Genomic DNA, 20131 nt, shown 5'->3' on the forward strand with positions numbered 1-20131 from the left:
ATTCATTAGTTTAAACCAACTTTCTAAACACTATAAATGCACTAAATCGTTCCATTCTTTAAAGTATAAATGTTTGTAATAATGAAAATAAAATAACAAGCTTATAAAGTATCGCAAGTGAGCATAGAAATTATTCGAATAAATCAAAAACTTTTAACACTCTTCTAAAAAATAATATTAATTTACCTAGATCAAATAGACACATACATACGGGCTTATCACACCAGTGAACGAGATTAATACGTCCCTCCTTCAGTTGATGTATGAATACCAACTGAAGAGGGACGTATTGAGTCCGAAATGCATTTTGAATGTTTTATATTATATACACGTTAAAAATTTTTTGTAGAGTTTTATTAATAACGTGTTAAATAATAAAGATTTTGTAAATTAATTTCGTTCACTGGTGTGATAAGCCCGTATGTATGTGTGTCTATTTGATCTAGACTGTGTTAAACAATATTAAGAGCTAAAAGCAATAGATTATTCCTCTGAATCGAATTATATTTTAATTTCCAATGTAAAACTAATAAGTAAAATTAAATAGAAAATATTATATATAATTTCTATTAAATATATTAAATTATCTTGCTCCTTAGGATTTTTATTAAATTATGATCAATTATCTATATCATTATCGTCTCAATTACTTCGAATTGGCTCTCAATCCAACTTAAGAATCTTCCCATCACTGACTCATCACCAAGGCTTGAAATAATTACTTTCTCTTCGTATTAAATTATTGATTGCCAAATTTTATATTTGTTAACAAATCGAAGAGTTCGATGAGAGCGTAAGTTATATTATTACTACATAACAAATGTCATTAATCGACTATAGCAGCTTACATCATCAGTACTTAATAAGCAACATCTTGATCAAAATGCACTTCTTTTCTATTTGAGTGAATTTAGTATAGAAGTTTGTTGCCAAGTGTAAGGAATAACAATATTTTCTAAACTCTAGTATTATTATTAAATACAATACTTAAATTAACAAAAAAATAAACATATGATTTAATAAAATAATTTAGATTTTCTGAATAATATTTAAAATAATTTTCATTTAATATAAAAAAATTCTTCAACTTCACGAAATTACGACAATTTTATATAAAACTTGGCAAATTATAAAGTTATATTTTTAAACACATTAAAATACAGCAGAGCATCGATTATCCGACTTAATTGGGGACTGGGGTTGGTCGGATGACCGAAAAGTATGAAAAAATACATTATTAGTACAGTGTATTAGGCCTGGTTTAAATACTAGCCTCCCTTTCATGGTCGAGCCAGTGCTGCCAGCTAAAACATGCAAAAATTTAACAAAAATAATATTAAAGTAGCCAAGACATAACCAAATATTGTAGCGCCACATCACTAGCGGACATTTGAATTTGATCGACTAGAACGCGGTCGGTTAACCGATAAGTCGGTTAATCGGGGGTCGGATAACCGATGCTCTACTGTATTTTTGTAATTTATATATATATATATATATATAAAATTTTTTATAAATATTATTTATTTTGTTTTAATTAATACTATGATTTTTTTTCATTCTTAATAAATATAAAATATAAATCACTAGTTTATATTATTTTAAGAGAATCAATAAATATTATATATATATATATATAGTAAAACCTCTCCAGAGATGACAATCCCCATAAGCCAACCACTTGTTTAGATTTTGAGGTTTTCTTAAAGCAGAATTTTTATATTCCATAGGATCATTGTTTTTAAATGTCTTTAACCACCTACTTCTTTACTTTACTAATAACCACCTGGACTCATAATCCCTTCGTGCAAAATATCTTCCATGAGACACCAGTTTTATCATCCCGGATGAGATGATAAAATCGAAACCATGAGCATGTACAGTACATGTTCAATATGCAATATTGTACAAGATGCACTGTTGAATTAGATGCAAACAATTGTCGTGATCTTTTTATCCAACTTCAATAGCGAGGTTGAGGCCGAAGTTTTAAACGCGAAAATGTGTACGTCGGACGTTCGGCGCCGCTTTCCTGTAAGCCTAGAAGTTTGACAATGGCGTTTAGAATGTCGAACATGATTCCACTGACTTTTCAAACATCATTGTCAAACTCATAGGCTTACAGGAAAGCGGCGCCGAACGTCCGAAAACTTCTGCCTCAATCTCGCTAATGTCTCCATTTTGTCTTACTCGGTCCTAACGTGCAGACTACACATACTTTACTGTTAATATTCTGCTGGGATAGATAGAAATGTAATTAATGGCGATAAATTGGGCGGTTTTTGAAATCCATTTGGCCTGAAAGAGGGATCTGTTTGACCAAATAAAAAAACCAATATTGAAAACCTCTCCTTATCAAAAAAGTTAAAACAGAGAAAGCAAATGACCATTTAAGACTGTATACATTACATTATCTTGTAGGTTACAGTATACAGAATTACATGTGACGTATTAATAAATAAATTATCTTGCAATATAGTGTTAATCAACACAGCATTTTTAGCAGTATGGCCTATGTAATGTTATATTAAAATACTACATATGATTTAATAAATAAAAATATAAATACGACTTTTTCACACAGGTAAACACCTTGCTTTAGTCCTTCTTTTTCGCCGTTACACCATCAGCAATCCTTAAAATTCACAAAGTTACGGAGACGACCTTCCTTTTTAGGCTATTGCCTCCGCAAAAAAAAAAAAAAAAAAAAAAAAATGTAAAAATATAAAAACAGGTAGAGCGTCCTCTGGTGTTCTTTGCCACTATCATAATATTACATTTAAGTAAAAAATAAAAGGAGCATGGCCAGCGTTATTTACCTTTAATAAATAGAAAATAGAAGGACTAAAGCAAGGTGTTTACCTGTGTGAAAAAGTCGTATTTATATTTTTATTTATTAAATGTAAATAACGCCGGTCATGTTCCTTTTAGTTTTTACTACATGTAATATTAGGTATTACTGTTGGACAGAGTATAGTCCTCTGTATCCATTATATTTTCGTCACCCGTTTGATAAGACTACCCCTTGAGACGGCCAGTTTTCCTAAGTTTTAGGGTGGTCGTCTTAAAAAAATTTTACTGTATCATTAACATTTAACTTTTAGCTTAACATATATGTATTACATAATACACATAGATTAATCATAATATCTTAAAACTATTCTTAAATATTTTTTTTTATAAACAAAATTTACAGTTATGTGTAACTAAAAGAACTGAAAATTTCCCATTTTTAGATTTCAATTAGAAAGCAGTAAATGTCATTTTTTCATTTATATCCATCGTGACATTTATATTTAGAAGTCAGTTAAGTAGATAGATAAAGTTTTAAAATTTTTGATTTAAGATTTTCTTATGTGCAATTAGAGATAAAATATATTTTATCTACCGACTACATCATGCATAAATTATAAATTTAAGAAAATTGATGGATGATAAATTGTATGATAAACGAGTTCTTTTACTGAAATTCATTTATCAACTTGACTAAAAATTGTAATTTTTCAAATTTGACAGAATAAACGGATATTCTAATTGGTTTTACGAAATTAAAGCATTTTAATTTTATTAGTGTTATATTTTTATTGACTATTCCTTAAGTTTCTAATTCGTACACAAGAATGTTTCTATACACAGTTTGTGGCCCAAAATATCAATTAAGATTTTAAATACAACATTTTTACTATTAATAAAAACGAATATAACAATGTCATAAAACATTTTAAATAAATTTTTGATATAAAAATGTATTGTTACGTAGTTTTAAACCAATAAAACTGAATTTGATAAAATTGTACTGTGTATACCTGTTATAAAACTGTATATACAGTAAATACCGTATATCAAATTCTTTAAAATTTGATTAATTAAGTTCTTCGATAATCTTAGTTAACTAATTCTTGAGCTATTATGTATAGTAAATCGATATTTATTAATTCTGTACATATATTTCCATTAAAAAACATCCTTTCGACAGTTAAAAAAATGGTAAATGGATACATTAAACTTGATTTTATAGGAAATTTTAATGCATAATATCTATTAGATAATATTACAAACTGTCAAAAAAATATGAGAAAGATGATGCTTAAAACACACTTTAGAAGGCATTTTCTATTTAAGTACTTTGTATTTATTTTAATTTCTTAAATAATTTTTAATGAATTTTAAACGCTTTAAAAATATTTTATTTTTTTTTAACTAAAAAAATTTTTAAATATAACCTCTTATTTTATAAAAAAAGAGCAGTTTAAAATGTTTTATTCTTTCAAAATTAATGATGCTTAGAATCGAATTAATATTGTAAAATGTACAAACAGTAGATGTATGTAGACGTATATGACGTATGAAGACGTAAGTTATGTCCTACGATGTTATGTGACAGGAAGAGGTATGTGCGAAGTATTTTTGTATCGATTTAATTTAAATTTATTTTTAAATAATAAAAAATAAATATATACTTATTAAAATTTAGAAAAAAAATTTTATTTGATTTTTAATAAATGCTATTTATTTAACTTTGTTTTTGAAATAAACAAAATTCAAAAATTGTAACCAACGATTACAATTTTTCACAAATTTATTTTTTTGGAATAAAGTTATTGAAAAATAAAACAAAAATGTAATTTATATAAAATATTCAAAATCAAATTTAATATTATATTTTTTTCCTGTTTACGACTTATAAAAAAAATGAAATAAAATATTTTTGTATGAATGAAAATAGTACAGAATTACGCCTACTAAAAATGAATGAATGAAAAACAATACGCCTACAAAAACCTATTTAAAGATAAATTGATATTAATTGCCGTATCAATATTTATTTTACGTAAATTACTTTTTATATTTTTGTTTTAGAGATTAAAAATAAACTATCGTCTTTAAACCAGCGATGCCTTAACGTTTTAATAATAATTTTTTATTTTTATAAATTAAATATACTTAAAATTTACGAAATATAATAATAATAAAATTTAACCATTCAGGAAAGTCCTTTTTTTATTATAAGTAAGATTTTTAAAATTACTTTTCAGCACTGGAATAATTAAGGAAATTTTTATAATCCACCATATAAAAAAATATATATATAAAAACATAACTGAAAGTGAAAATAAAAATTTACAAAAGTAATTTTCTGAAGAAAAATATTTAAATTTTGCATTCTAAGACATTTTTTAACTTATAGTATTATTCAAATCCTGTACAGACTTACATTATACATTAGTAAGATATATGAAAAATTTGCAGCTCGACATTTTATTTTTTTTAATATGCCAACGTCCTTTCAGGGGATTGTCAATCAGGTAACATATGTTTATGTATCATCATCTTTTTTTCCTCCCCTCTGAAAATCTCACTTTCTTTTTCTTACATTTTTACTTTAGCACTAATATCGTATACATAATTCATTAGAAATAGTGAATTTGCATTTGTTATTCTTTCAAATCATCTGAAGATATCAGAAAATGTCAATAAGTAATAATTATATCACAGGCGAGGTAACGCCGTTAACATCTTTCTAATAGAAACTGTAGCTATTTTAGTCATTGCTATTATGAATTAAAACGTGGAAATGTAAATAAAGTATGAAATCAAAGGGCTGTATTCTTGTATGTTGTCCAGCTAACGATTCATGAAGTTGAAATATATTAAAATACGTTTCGACAACACGCTCGGTTTCTTCCTTTTGTAAATATGTCTGTACGTAACGATATAACTTGATATTAATTTTTTCTTTTTTTTTATGTTTGTTAAATTTGTTTAAAGAATATAATTAAAGAAATATTTTGTCCGAATTTACAGTACTTGTTTATTAAAACTGAATTTAATCCGCTTTGACGTCAGTGATTTAGCATGTGAATAACATTAAAAGTAATTTTCCATGCCGATCATTACAAATTTTCCTAGTTTATTTCATTAACGTTAATTTCATTAGAAAATACAAATTTTCCACGATTATTCCTTCTGGGTTATCGCCTAAAATTAAAGTAAAATTAATTTCTATAAATTATTCTATATCTTACCTTAAAATTTAAATATTTATATATGCTAAACAACTAAAATATGTATGTTTTTTCGATAATTTATTTACTTTTAACGAGAATTTATTAATTATATAAATTACGTACAATTAAGAAAAGTCTTAAATTTAATCAAAAAATTTTTTGTTTAGTTTTTCCTAAATGAAGGATAAAATATGTATAAGTTCTTTAAAGTTTTAACATGGAATAATGAAAGGATTATGAAAGTGAGAGAATTTATAGCACTAAATTAAAAGATAAAACAAATATTACTTAGAATTGACTACGTCATGTGTTGACAAAACCGATAGTTGCAATAAGTTTGACGTAAACATCCAACTTACTATTGTTAGTCTCTGTAAAGTAGTTATTATCATAATCTTTCAATATAAATTATTATGTTTATAAATTATAACAAATTTTATTAAATATTAAAAATATTTAACATGCAGTACTTAAAAGCTACACTATAATATATTGTAATACATTGTATAGTCTACTCACTTTGATTAAATGTTACTTTAATATTACGAAAATGAATTCTTTCAATTATAAAAGTTTTTTCAATTAATTATTTAAATGTTTAATGAACAAAAATGCATTATTTATGTTATAATTTAATATAAAATAGCTTTGTAAAAAATTAGTTTACTCTCAAATATTTATATTCTTATATAATTATAAATATTCGTAGAGTCACGATTTTATTAGAAAATTTTCATTAAGTTGTCACATGTTAATTTTAATATTACACAAACTAATTTTAACACTTCTGAAACTACCTGTAAACTTTTATAATTTTAAAGTTAAGTTGCAAGAATCTATGTGATATTGAGATTACCGATTCGATTTCAGATTATACTTTCCAACTTTTCTATCCAAGAGATATTTTAGTTCAAGAAATACAATAGTCAGGTAAAACTGTTTGTTTTCTTCAAATAATCTATTGAAATAAAAATTTTCTAGTTTCTTTTTTTAAAGTATCAAATTGTAATCATAACGAGCAATTATTTATTGTGACATCGTCACAATACCTGGCTGCTATTTTTAATCATATTTTTAATGTATTTAATTTAAAATATATGCTCTCCACCTCAAATTAGTAGTGTCTTGCCCCTGTAAATCATACTTTTCCTGCTAGCAACAGAGTCCTGCTGGTCATTATCTAACTCCTTTCAGAGCGAAATTTTTGAATTGAACTAACGTGACTTCCAGTATATATCTGAAGTTCTTATGTAGTTAATAAGAGCCTCCTGCACCTAACCCTCCACATCTGGTGTAGTTTTTCATGTATCTAACTCCGTTCTGGAGATTAAGGACGGATGGACGACAGGGAAATTTATAGGTCTGCAATTTTTTAAATTACATCCCAATTAAGTCACAAATTTACACTACAATAAATAGTTATTTTATTGTTAATAATTATTTTTAAAATAATAAAATATTATTTTAAAGGACGTAGGAAAAAGGAAATGAAGAAGTCTGGTGTTTTCTTCTATTAACCTATTGTAAATTTTAAGCATTTATTTTTAAAAATAAAAACTGATTTACCAATTATGAAATTTTAAACTTAGCATTTTGACAAAATAAAAATATTGTATAAATCATTTAAATATTATAAGTAAATTTATCATATAATACGTATGATTGATTTATTAGTGTATAATAGAACGACATTTATATATTAATAGAATATGAAATCAATAAATTTCTTAATTTTTATTTTTAAATAAAATTTTAAAACAACAACAACAATTGAATATCTATAACGTGAAATATTATTCTCTTAGACCTTTTAATTCTTCAAAAATTAAGAAATTGTTTAAAACAAATAAATGTTAATAAAATATTTATCTAATACTATTATATGTTTTATTAGCAATTATTAATTTCTTATTTTAAAATGTAATGTTTGAAAGACTTCAGTATAAATTTTTGATTTTCGAGATTTTATTTAGTTTGGAAGAAGTAAAAGCTAATCTAAATTTAACTCAACGTCCTCAGGAATCTCATAGCATCACACATTAGAAAAACGCTGTCCTAAGCTCTTCCAAACTTTATTTAGTAATTATACATTTGTTGTGTTGTAAAAGTTAGAATTAGTTGTCCTTACACAAAGAAAATCCTTATTTAGAAATCAGCACAAGATTTCATTACCCTTATCTCACCTGTACTGAAATATTTACACTAGTTTTATCTAGAAGAGATTAATGTTAGTAGTGTTAAATATCTCGAACCTTTCCTATCTTTCCTTCTCTTTTTTAAATTATAAAGTTGAAAACTTATACAGGTTAATTCTTGTAGATTCGCGTATTATCCATGACGTCTTTAATCCATGGGTATTACATCATACTTTCTCTTCTATGACGTCTAACATCTATATTGGTTACCATAACAACGATTTCTTAGTATTACAAGAATAACAGGTAGACTACCGAAGCCATCGCCACCCGAAACTTCGCCGGAAGTTCTCTATTTGTTGCTATGACAACTAGTGAAAGAGAAAATTTAACGAAGATACTAAACTATTTCCATTATTTATGAAATACGTATAGAAAGATTAAAACCAATTTGTAAAAATTTATAAAAGGAAAAAAAAATACTCTATTTAGAAATATAGGAAAGTATTGTCCATTATCTAAAACAAAATGTATTTAATTTTTCTATTTGTATGTTTTTCGGTATATTTATAGTTTGTTTGTGTGGGAATGCGTGTGAGTTGTAACATTAACCTTATTGCAGTAACAGTAAATATTCTGTTAATATGAATAGTGTAGGCGTGATACTACCGTCTAGGTACTACCTACTATCGGGAATGAGCAGAGATTTTCATTCTGGTAAATATAAAAAAAGCAAATACCTATAAATAGTACCACCCATTGAATAACACCCACTAACTTCAGTGGGTGTAGTAATCGATGATTTTCTGTTCATTCTTTGCAACTTCACAAATAAAAAAAGTTTTCAATTTTCCTTTTAAGTTGTTAGTATCTTTCTTCTAAAGAAAAACAATTACAAACTTGTGTGATATTAAAAAGAAATTCGTAATTAATTCCAGTCATTTACAAGAAAGTCTTTATTACAAAATTTTTGTAACTCGACTGAACTCCTCCCATAGAAAAATCTCTTATTAAAGTTCTTTTAAGCGATAAATACGCTTATATTACAATGAAAAAATTTATTACGTAAACTTTTTAGTTCTTGAAAAGAATTTCGACTTCTTTAACTATTTCCGAACTTTCTTCTTATTTGAATGAGATGAAATATTGAGTAGGAGGGCTATTTGTTAGAAAAACTAATGCAAGCAGAAGAAATCTAATATTGCCATTCCCAAACACCCAATAACTGATATCTTACAACGCCTGCATGCCAACCCAATCGTATTAGATATACATATACACTTTATGAAATCTCTTATAAACAATACTTTACTTCTACATCTACTTTAAATATCTCTTTCTCGCTGCCTCTTTCAATTGTAAATTTATTTTATAACAACAATTTTTAAATATAACAATGTCTAAACTAATTGTAATTCTTCTGTTTTTATTATTAAATATTATAAATGCAATACAAAAATTTAAAGTTCAAAATAATTCGACAAATTTACAACAGATTAAATCTGTTTACAAGAAATTTCATTTTAGTGTGTTCTTAAAAAGTTATAATTTAATTTAATTAGTAATTTATTAAGTAATAAATTCTATTTAAAAGGATTTTACTATTTTGATGAAATATTGATAAATTACTTCTAATTGTTTACATTAACAATTTACATTAATAATATTGTATTATTTTAAGGCACGAAAATAAAGAAATCTATGATATAAACAAACGTTTTATATATTCTTAATTATTAAATCACATATAAATAATAATTTAAGATGGAATTTAATAATGTTTATTTACTAAATGATCTATTAGATTTAATATAATAGCAACTAAAATTACAATTTCGAATGTATATGAGAAATTAATAATTTTCTTTAACGTCTTGCGTAAATAAAACAAAGCCTTTGATTGGATAAAAATATCGATTTTAACAATTAAATTGTTGGCTGGTTTGTATTATATAATACAATATAGAAAAATATCACTTCAATATAATTATGAAGATAATTTTTCGTACTTTGTAAAGCGTAGGAAGAACATAATGCAGTAGCGCTTCTAATAAAAACCATCTCTAAACAGCGGCCATTTTATTTCTCCAGAAACTTTCCTTGAGCAAAAATACATATAAAATAACCTCCAAACAGCGACCATTTTTTACGTTTCCGTCAGTGGCCGTCGTTTAGAGGTTTAACTGTATATATAATTTGGAACTTTTAATGTAAAATTATAAGTATTAAAAGTATAAATGCAAATGAAAAATTAAATATATTTATCTGCATATTTATTCTGATATTTTTAATCACAAAAAATTAAATAATTAATTAAATAAAATAAACATTTAATAATTAATCATTTTGTCTCGAGATTTTTAATAATTTCAATATCTCACTAGTATAAAAATTATTTTATTATTATTTATTTATTTTTATATTTATATAAGTTTATTTACAATCCTTCGAATCAGATAAACAATTCTACTTATTTTAAGAATAGATTGAAATAAAACAGACAAAACTTCTGCTTATTCTATTTTAGTTATTTGTTTAGCGCAATAAATATAATCTAGTAGAGAAGGCAATAAAAGTAATAGTACCACATTACACAATTTATTTTCATTTAAGAAGTATTCAACATATTTTAATTTCATTTGTATTTTAAATCAATTTCTCTTATTAAAATAAACAGAAATTTAAAAAGTTCAAATAAATAAATATGTCTTAAGATGATACCAAATATTTTCAATGAATTTTTAAACCGAATGTCAAGTAATAAACGAAAATAATGTATGTACTGTACTTTCCATCTTTTCCCTATAACTAAATTAGTGTATATATATATATATACAAGAAATAAAGTTTTTAAATATTTTTTATGCTTTTTCTACATGAAAAATTCATTTTTCTTGACAATTTTTATCTTAATCTTTCTACAAGTTTCATTTATTTATAGAATTTTCTACTTATTGTGCTATCTATACTTATTTTTAGAATAAATTATCTGTGCAGGAATCACGAATATCTTTCTATTAAATTATATAATATATATAAATCAAGTCTGCTCTTTTTGCTCTATAAAGTAAGTTGAAATTTGATTCATAACTAAAAAGTACTGTCAAAGTTAATAAATAAAATATTATTAAACGAAATTATGAGAAGCAACTTGTTCAAAATCCAACTTCATTATTTTAATTTGTTTGTAAAACAAAACTTATTACTTTATTTGTTTTGGTTTGAGCCAAATGCATATAATTCATTTTTTAATTGTTAATATGCAAAATGCACTTTCTATGAATTTTAGTAGGCCTGTTATAGATTTACTTATTGTAATGTTATCGATTAAATACACAAATAACACACTGAAACGTGCTTAAAACATCATATTTGAGATTAAGACAAACAAATAATTAAATAATATTCAACTTATTCTAATTTTATGTCTAGGAAATATAGAATTTTGGAAGATTATTTTGATTAACGTGCAATGAAATTGATACACATTCTTATTAAATTTTTAATTGATACAAATTCTTATTAAATTTGAATCCAAATAAAAATATGTAAATCTAACTTATTCATTAGAATAACTGAAAGAATATATATATATATAAAGTATAGCATTATTAAGAAAATAAATAATTAATTAAATGAAATGAATATGCTTTAATTAGAATAAATGTAAAAAAGCTGATTGAAGAAAGGATGATCTGGTGATAAACCGAAATCGTATAATGGGTTACGTGCCATTGGTTTGCCACCATTGCTCTTGATGATATCATTGAATGACTTCAATTATTCAGCAAATAGTATTTGTTAAAAATGATAGATGGACTGACTACTAGAGAAATTAATTAGGATAAAATATGATAGGGAATTAACAGATAAATATTAGAAAATATGGCTTTATTAAACTTTTCTTTTATTCTGGATATTTTTGACACAACTATACAACTAAACTTTACAAAATATTTTCTCTTATTTCGATATTTTTAATTAATTTATTTTCTGTGAATGGCATTTTTCTCATTTCAAGAATAATTCTATAAAGAATTTTGCTCTGTCTCTCTTTTAAGGCAAACTCAATGGATATAGTTTACCTCAAAAATTAATATTTAATAAATGTGTGTTACTCTTACGCTTGAAAAGGAATTCGCTTTCACGCAAATTAATTCTAGAATAAAGTATTCATGCGAACAACAGCTAAGCAATCCTCAGTTTACGTTTAAACACATAAAAAAAACTATTTTTATATATTTTGAATATAGTTTCGCATATTTCTTACATTACAATATTATTTTATATTCTTTTTAAATTGATACACAATATGGCGTATTAAAATGAGTTCTCTTGTCTTAATTTTTTATGATTTCTACTCTTGTTGGTCTTTATTTTGCGTAGCTGCAATACAAAGATCTATTATAAAATTTAGCACCTTCAACAAATGAAGCAGTAATAATAATAATTAAATAATTATTTCTTTTTCTACTTCATTATGAATACGTTTATTGCTTGTGCATCAAACCTGACAGAAATGTCCTTTAGTATTGTTTGTATTTGTCGTCAGTGATCGCTCTATTCTATAAAACTTCTGTAATATTCCTGTCATTACCTTAAATTATAAGAATTTTTTTTTCGTTTTAGAGATTTGTAAAAGAAAATAAACAACAAAACTTATTATCATTTTAAATAATTATTATAATTTTCATAAGTAGATAAGATATTTATGATTCATCCATTTCATTAAAATTTTATAATTTAAAAATTCAATAGAAAGAAAATAGTTCGGTAAATAAATAACTAGTTCTAAAAAATATCTTTAAGCTATAAAACCAAAAATGTGAATATTTATTTATATACATATTCAAATTTTGGTCTAATAGCTTAAAGATATTTAATAAAACACTAGTTATTTATTTACTGAATTATTTTGTTCTGTTAAAATTATATACTGTAAAAACCTGTCTAAAGCGGAACCTGAATAACACGGAAGCTGCCTAAACGGAAAAAAATTCTTCAGAATTGAGTGACTTTCTATAATAAATTTAACTATTAACCGGAAACTGTCCAACGCGGAAACGGAAGAGGTTGTGGGTGCGAGGAATGTAACTTTACCTGGATAAAAAGGAAAATAAGATCCCACTTGTAGACAAATAAGTAAAATCGCCTCCAGGTATATCGGTCAGAGCATGACAAATTGTATTCCGTGAACGATTTCGAATCTTATCAGAGAAATGGAAGTCTGGTGAAAAGGAATATGTAGACACGAGGTCTTTGTTAATATTAGTTTTTGTTCGAATTGACCAGGACAGAATCGAATATTTTCAAGAATTAAATGAATTACCCAGAATCAAGTTCTTGAGAACAAGCAATGAATGTAATTCGTCGAAAACAATGAGAATCTGGTAACACAGTACAGTACATCCAATTTACTGGTTAGTTAGTTACTAACTAGTACCGAGTATTAGAGAACGAGTTGATTAATATTATTGATAATTACAGACTGAAGTTAACGATTAATTAGAGTATTAAAATTCCTCGAGAAGTCTAATCACGGAATAACTTGGTCTATGTATTATTATAATGCGATTAGAATTTGCAACTGCAGAGCGAGATACTTGTTCTTGCTACTCGAATTTGCTTTTCGCTATCGTGTGAATACACAAGAATCGAATCTGAGAAGTATTCGAATAACTAGAATTTTTAGGATGGAATAGTTCACAATTCTTGCATTCTAATACTCCCATCTTTAGTTGGAATCACTTTAAATTAATTTGGGTTAAACTTATTAATAAATTTTTTGTATTGGGCTGCAAATTTGAAAAATTGTAGACTTATAAATTCCCAGTTCGTCCGACTGTTTGTCCTAAATCTGTAGAACAGTTATATACATGAAAGTTGAGACAGGATGTGGGAAAAGTAGGTGCAGGAAGCCCGAATAACTATATAAGAATTTCCTATCTAGAGCGGAAGTCACGTGATTTTAATTCAAAAAATTTCCACAGAAAGAGTTACATAGAAGCATAACTCTGTTGTTATCAGGGAAAAGTATGATGTACAGAAGCAAAACGCTACTAATTTGGATCGAGAGCATATATTTTAAATGAAATAAAATAATTGTAGCCTGGCATTGTGACAATGCGATGCCACAATAATTTTTGCTCGTTTTTTAAAAATGAACGGATAAAAATTCTATATGATGGAATCAGGCTTAGACAGTTTTACTGTATTATATACTTGTTTCTAATGTAAATACTCACGCTAATAAACAGTGAAACATTTTAAGTTTATGTTTATTTATTCATATAAATAAATTTAAAAACATGAATTATTTTAAATATTTCATTTCAAAAATTACTTATATCTATATTTGTATATAAATAATAAAATATTTGTTAGAAAGTTTGCAGATTTATCATCAGAAATAGCAAAAGAGCAATGCGTGATATTATCACGTTCTCTATCTTTGTACGATTTATCTCCGATTTTAATACAAAAATTTATTTATCTAGTATTTTTTTAAGCAAAAAATATTAAAATCTTTACACAACTGAATATTTGATAAACACATTTTTAAATGTCCTCTTCAGGAAACCATTTACCAGTGACGATTGGTGATTTAGCATAACCGTACCGTATCTTAGGAAATGATCCATTGAAATGGAAAAATCTAGCAAAACGAAGCGATAAAATATATATTTACATTTAAAAGCCTTCAAAAAAATAATAAAATAAATTCAGAACTCTTGATTAAGTATTAATCATTTTAGAGATGTCATATCAATTTAAATTTATCGATTTATATTAATTTAAATCTATTAAAAACTTTTGAATTTTAAATATTTGATAACATTTATTGTAAATAATAATAATTTTTTTTTCTTTGCTTGGTAAATACCAAAACTTCGATAATGGCTGAACATTTTAGTATTTATAAAAATAAATTTAAAAAACTGGAAACAGAAAAGGAATATTATAAAAGAAAAACATTTTAACTGAAATCATTTAATCCAAGAATCCCAGTACAATATTAAAATACATTACTGTAAAATATTTTTCTGTACACAACTCATTAAAATCACAATAATAACCTAAATAATTTTGTAAAATATTTAAAAAGATAATATATTTCTTTTAGAATATTTTATAAACTTCGCTTTTATTGTAGCCTATAAATATTTCCATTAAAATAATAATCTTTAAATTCATTTAATGCTAGAGACATGACTAACGTTTTTAATGTTTTTCGTATTGAGTTAATAAAAATCCAGCAACGAGTTGCTTAACTTTCCCCGGAAACATTTGGTGGCTCCATCTGTTGTGATATTTAATTATTACAAATTTTTTATATTTATAAATGTTATAAAATGGCAAGAAGCTTAATTTTCAGGGTATTGATGGGTTTTATAAAAAAAATTGTAAATGCTAATAACCAGTAAAATTGTCTTTAAGACCAACCCTACTCGAGATATGAAACACGCCTATCCTTTATTTTCCTCGATCTTTAATCACCAAAATTTAATAGCATCAATCCTCTAATAAACAAACCTCCCTGCAAAATTTCAGAAATTTTCGACAAAAAGCACAGGAGTTATTAAGCTTCAAACAGGGTGAACAAAATCGTGCCTCCCACACAAAAAAACATTCATACATACAGAAATTACCCCCAATTTTTTCCCTTCGACAAATATGTAAAAATCCTGGAGAGTCATTTTTTGACCAATGGCCATACCTTTCCTCAGTTATATATAACATCCGGAAAAGTAAAAATATGAATAACATTTAACTTTTTCTAAAAAAAAATTGTGTCATTCATAATTCTATAAAAAGTAATAAGATTTTATCTTTAGATATAAATTTATTTTTACTCCTTATTTCTTTTGCTTTCATAATAAATTTTTATACCTTTTTACTTATCAAATTTGCAGGTTTAAAATATAATATAATACCAAAATATATTTATCTAATTTATTTTAATTTATATTTTTTAAACTTTTATATTGTTATCCATATTTAAATTGCTTTAATTGTGATTTGATATTGATTTAAAGCAGCATTTTGTAACTTTTTTAAATATATTTTTTACTCAAAGTCAATGAAAAAACTTTTATTTTCATTCAATAACATATTTATTTTCTTCCGAAAATAATATATATATTTATATTTCTTAAAATATATTTTTTATTGAAAATGTTTCGTATTCAAATGCGTTTGCGTTGCAATATAATGTGAACAAAAGTCGCAAAGATGAAATTATAATAGTCTATAATTAGATTGTTTACCGAAAATTACATTAAATTTCTATTTGCACAAACCAATTTTAGACGAATATCAAGATATTTTGTTTTGTGAAATTAATTATCCATATCTTTTATTATTAGATAAATTTAGTCTGATATTCGTAACACAAAACTGATTTCATCGTGGATAAATTTGAAAACTAAAATTACCTGAATAAATTGCTCTATTAAATGGTGTTATTTTTATACTTTTCAGCTACCTCCTCGCCCCCCGTAAAGCTCCGCATACACCCACACCGTGTAAACAAAATAACGTAACGCGTATACCTGATCAACCTGCTTATTTTTACTAAAGAATTATATACAACACGGGTTACTTAGCGTTACATTATTTTATTAATTGCATGTATAACGTACTGTATAAAGTAATGGCATGAAAGAACCACCACTTCAGAAAGAAAAATATTGTTATCGAAGGGTCCAGGCCCTGAAATTATTGTAACGTTTTTGTAAATACTTCCCAGAAATGCATAAAGAACTTGCTTTAATTAATTAGAAAACGAATTAATCTGACTTATAAGATTTTGAAATCATTAAAAGATGTTTTGAGCAATCCTCTAAATTAAATAAATCAATCTTTTTTTAAAAGTTTTTTCTTGATATTTTTATAAAAATCCATAAGTTATCTTCAGAAAGAAATGGCATCACTCAGTCGAGCTGACAGATTAAAGTCTTTTTATAAATATAAGAAAAAAATTTCTACAAAAGCAAAATGTAAAATTCTTCAACGACTTCATCTACAAAGTAAATATTAAGCTTAATCATATTTGAATGAAATAACTTTTCTTTAGTGACGTTTGAAATAAAAATAACTGTAAGGCATGCTGTAACACAGAAAGAATAAATTATTATTATTATTAAAAAATCTTCTTTACGATGAATTGTTTAAGTAGTAACATTATGGAAACTCCTGGGAAGATCCTCTTTGATTTAAATTCTTAATCTCTGCATCGCGCCCAATTAATAATTATCTGTTGAGCAAAAAAGATAGTATTTTTCTTTAAATCAATCATCGGATGTTTCATTTTAGTAATAATCTCAAATTTACTGTTAATTTCATTTTAATATTAATCAATCACTTAAAATTTATTTTATGTGATTGATTTAAAGTGATTGATTCTAAGTAATTGATTTCATTTAAAGTGATAAAATTAATATTTATTCTTAATTGACTACAATATTTGAATTATTTAGCTTTATTTATTTAATTTAATTTGCTAAATTTTAATACTTGGAAATTAAAATAAATAATTGTTATTTCTTAGATCTTTGTTTTAATAAATTTGGAATGTGCTAATATCCAGCTTTTGTATGACAGAATGACGAATATACAGAAAAGGAAATAAATAAATTTTTTTCATTTAACTTTTTTTTTGTTTTTGTAAAGAAAACAGTTTTCTAAAATTGGGAAACTGTTTCCCCCTCTACAAATAGCTCCGAACAAAAAAGAAAATTTCTCAGTTTCTGTTCGTTTAAAATGAAATCCAATAAAATTGACTCGAACCATTTATTTGAATTATGACAATTCGAGACAGATTTTTTTCCCTTCTTCATTTCATGGAAATCAGATTGAACAATGCAATTTTGAAAGAATTTTTCTCGATTCACAAACTTCAAACTGATCTTTCTCTTGATGCAGTTTGATACATACGTATAAAGCCGGATTTTAAATATGTATTCATCACAGATATATCTAAATACTAAACAAAATATATCAACTTTTATATATATATTTTAACATTTAAGAAATTTAAATTTACAAAATATAAAACGGTAAAATAATAAAAATAGACTCAAAACTGTCATCACAATTTTTTATGAGTATTGTAATGTTATGAAATTATAAATAAATTAATTAATATATGTTTTTAATTACGATTAAAACACATAAAAATCTACTTTATATTTTATTTTCTTGAATTTCATATATTAAATTTATAATTTATCCATTCTACATGCCAAGAAGTAAACATTACTTTTAAAGAAATAATAGTTAGTAGAGCTTCTATCGATCTATTTATCAGCAACTATTACATTAATATTGTTTCTTTTTAGAGAGAGTCAAATGATTTATAAGAAAAAAAAACTATTTTAGTTTTAATGAATTAAAGACGTAAATAGGTATTTTTATATACAATACGAAGACACGAAATTGCTCTCATGTTGGTCCTGGTTCAGAGTATAAAACAATCGCTTCCAATCGAACACAACTGCATTTATCTCTTCCAAACCAGTTTAAACGTTTTAAAAATATGTCCCGGTTAAGTCCTCAGTTCAGAATGGTTCAAGCGTCGAAAGTATAAATTTAATAATTAAATTACTGCAATTTTTATATTTATAGCTCTGAATTTCAAATGAGTTAGAAAAGTGAAGCTTGAATCGTTTCCTGAATCGCTTTCATGAAAATAATTTTGATTTTTATATCACCAAAATTTGTTGAAAAGGTAAACAATAACAATAACAATAAAAAATTCATGAAAATTAACTGCTAATAATACAAGTAATCTTTAACTATAGTTCATATCAGAATAGATGCTCAAATATAATATATTTTATGAATTTAATAAAAAGCAGAATATACAAAAATTTTAATTCAAGTAAGTGATACAATATATATATATTATATATAAATTTTCCAAAGACTTTTTACCTTGTGAATTTAATATTAAATTTGAAACAAACACGAAACATGCTGATATAAATTCAACGAAATAATCTAAAAATGAGTTTAAACGTTTTTAAATTCAGCTATGATTTTCTCGCTCCTCCAAAATATAAAATTACTATAAAAATTTAATGAAATTCCTCTCATGTTTATCAAATATTTTAACGCAAATAAATCGAATTGAAATTTATAAAATTCTAAAAGAGAATTTTTATAAATTTCATTTCGATTTTATTCTTGTTAAAATATCTGATCTTTTGATATTTTATTTACTTAAAGCATTAAAAAATCATTATTTTTTAAATAAAAAAACAATAAATGAACCGAGATCTCTATAAACAACTTCATTAAAAATAATACGTAAACATCCGAAAATTTATTTTATATTCTTGAAATTGATAACTTATTAATGGAAAGTATTCGTTTATATTGTGGAATTCACATATTTTTAAATGATATACCTAATTATTTAACATTAGATTTTTTTTTAATCTTATAAATTTTAATTAATATACTGCTGTGCATCGCTACGCCGTTTGGGATTTTATCGTGGTTACTGCTAATCTCACTTAATATCTACGAAATCCGTTTTTACTCGTCTCACATCTTTAAATTGTTCTCTTGGAACTATCTCCACCGATATTGTTTAAAACTATCTTCTCCATTGTATCTTTAATTAGTTTTCTTGCGTTAAAAAATACTTTTATGACACCCAAGCATTGTATAAAATATTGTAACATCGTTAGTTGGTGAAAATTACTTTTAAAATTGCGGAATGTTTTAGAAAATTCGTATTTCTTTAAATAAATAAACGAAATTTAATCATAAATTATTGTTAACACTTATATTCTTAAAGCAAATTACATCGTTAACTAACTAATAAAATATATTAAATATGAAGATGTTTAATTCGCATAGTGAAATTTTTGACACAGTATATAATATATTAATAAATACACTATATACACAGGATGATCCAAAAGTCAATCATGTTTTTTCAAGCAATTCAACAATTTCTGAAGAGTTTGATTATATAGT

The 20131-nt window shown here is 24.9% G+C and overlaps 1 protein-coding gene across 1 annotated transcript in view; it reads right to left on the reverse strand.

The window, feature by feature from the left end:
- The window catches only part of LOC136977522 (uncharacterized), a 158298-nt gene that overhangs the window by 115000 nt on the left and 23167 nt on the right, over nt 1–20131 (reverse strand). The gene's annotated exons all lie outside the window — the stretch shown is intronic.

The sequence above is a fragment of the Centruroides vittatus genome, unplaced genomic scaffold, assembly GCF_030686945.1.
Source record: "Centruroides vittatus isolate TY-2023 unplaced genomic scaffold, ASM3068694v2 contig_460, whole genome shotgun sequence".
NCBI classification, from domain to species: Eukaryota; Metazoa; Arthropoda; class Arachnida; order Scorpiones; family Buthidae; genus Centruroides; species Centruroides vittatus.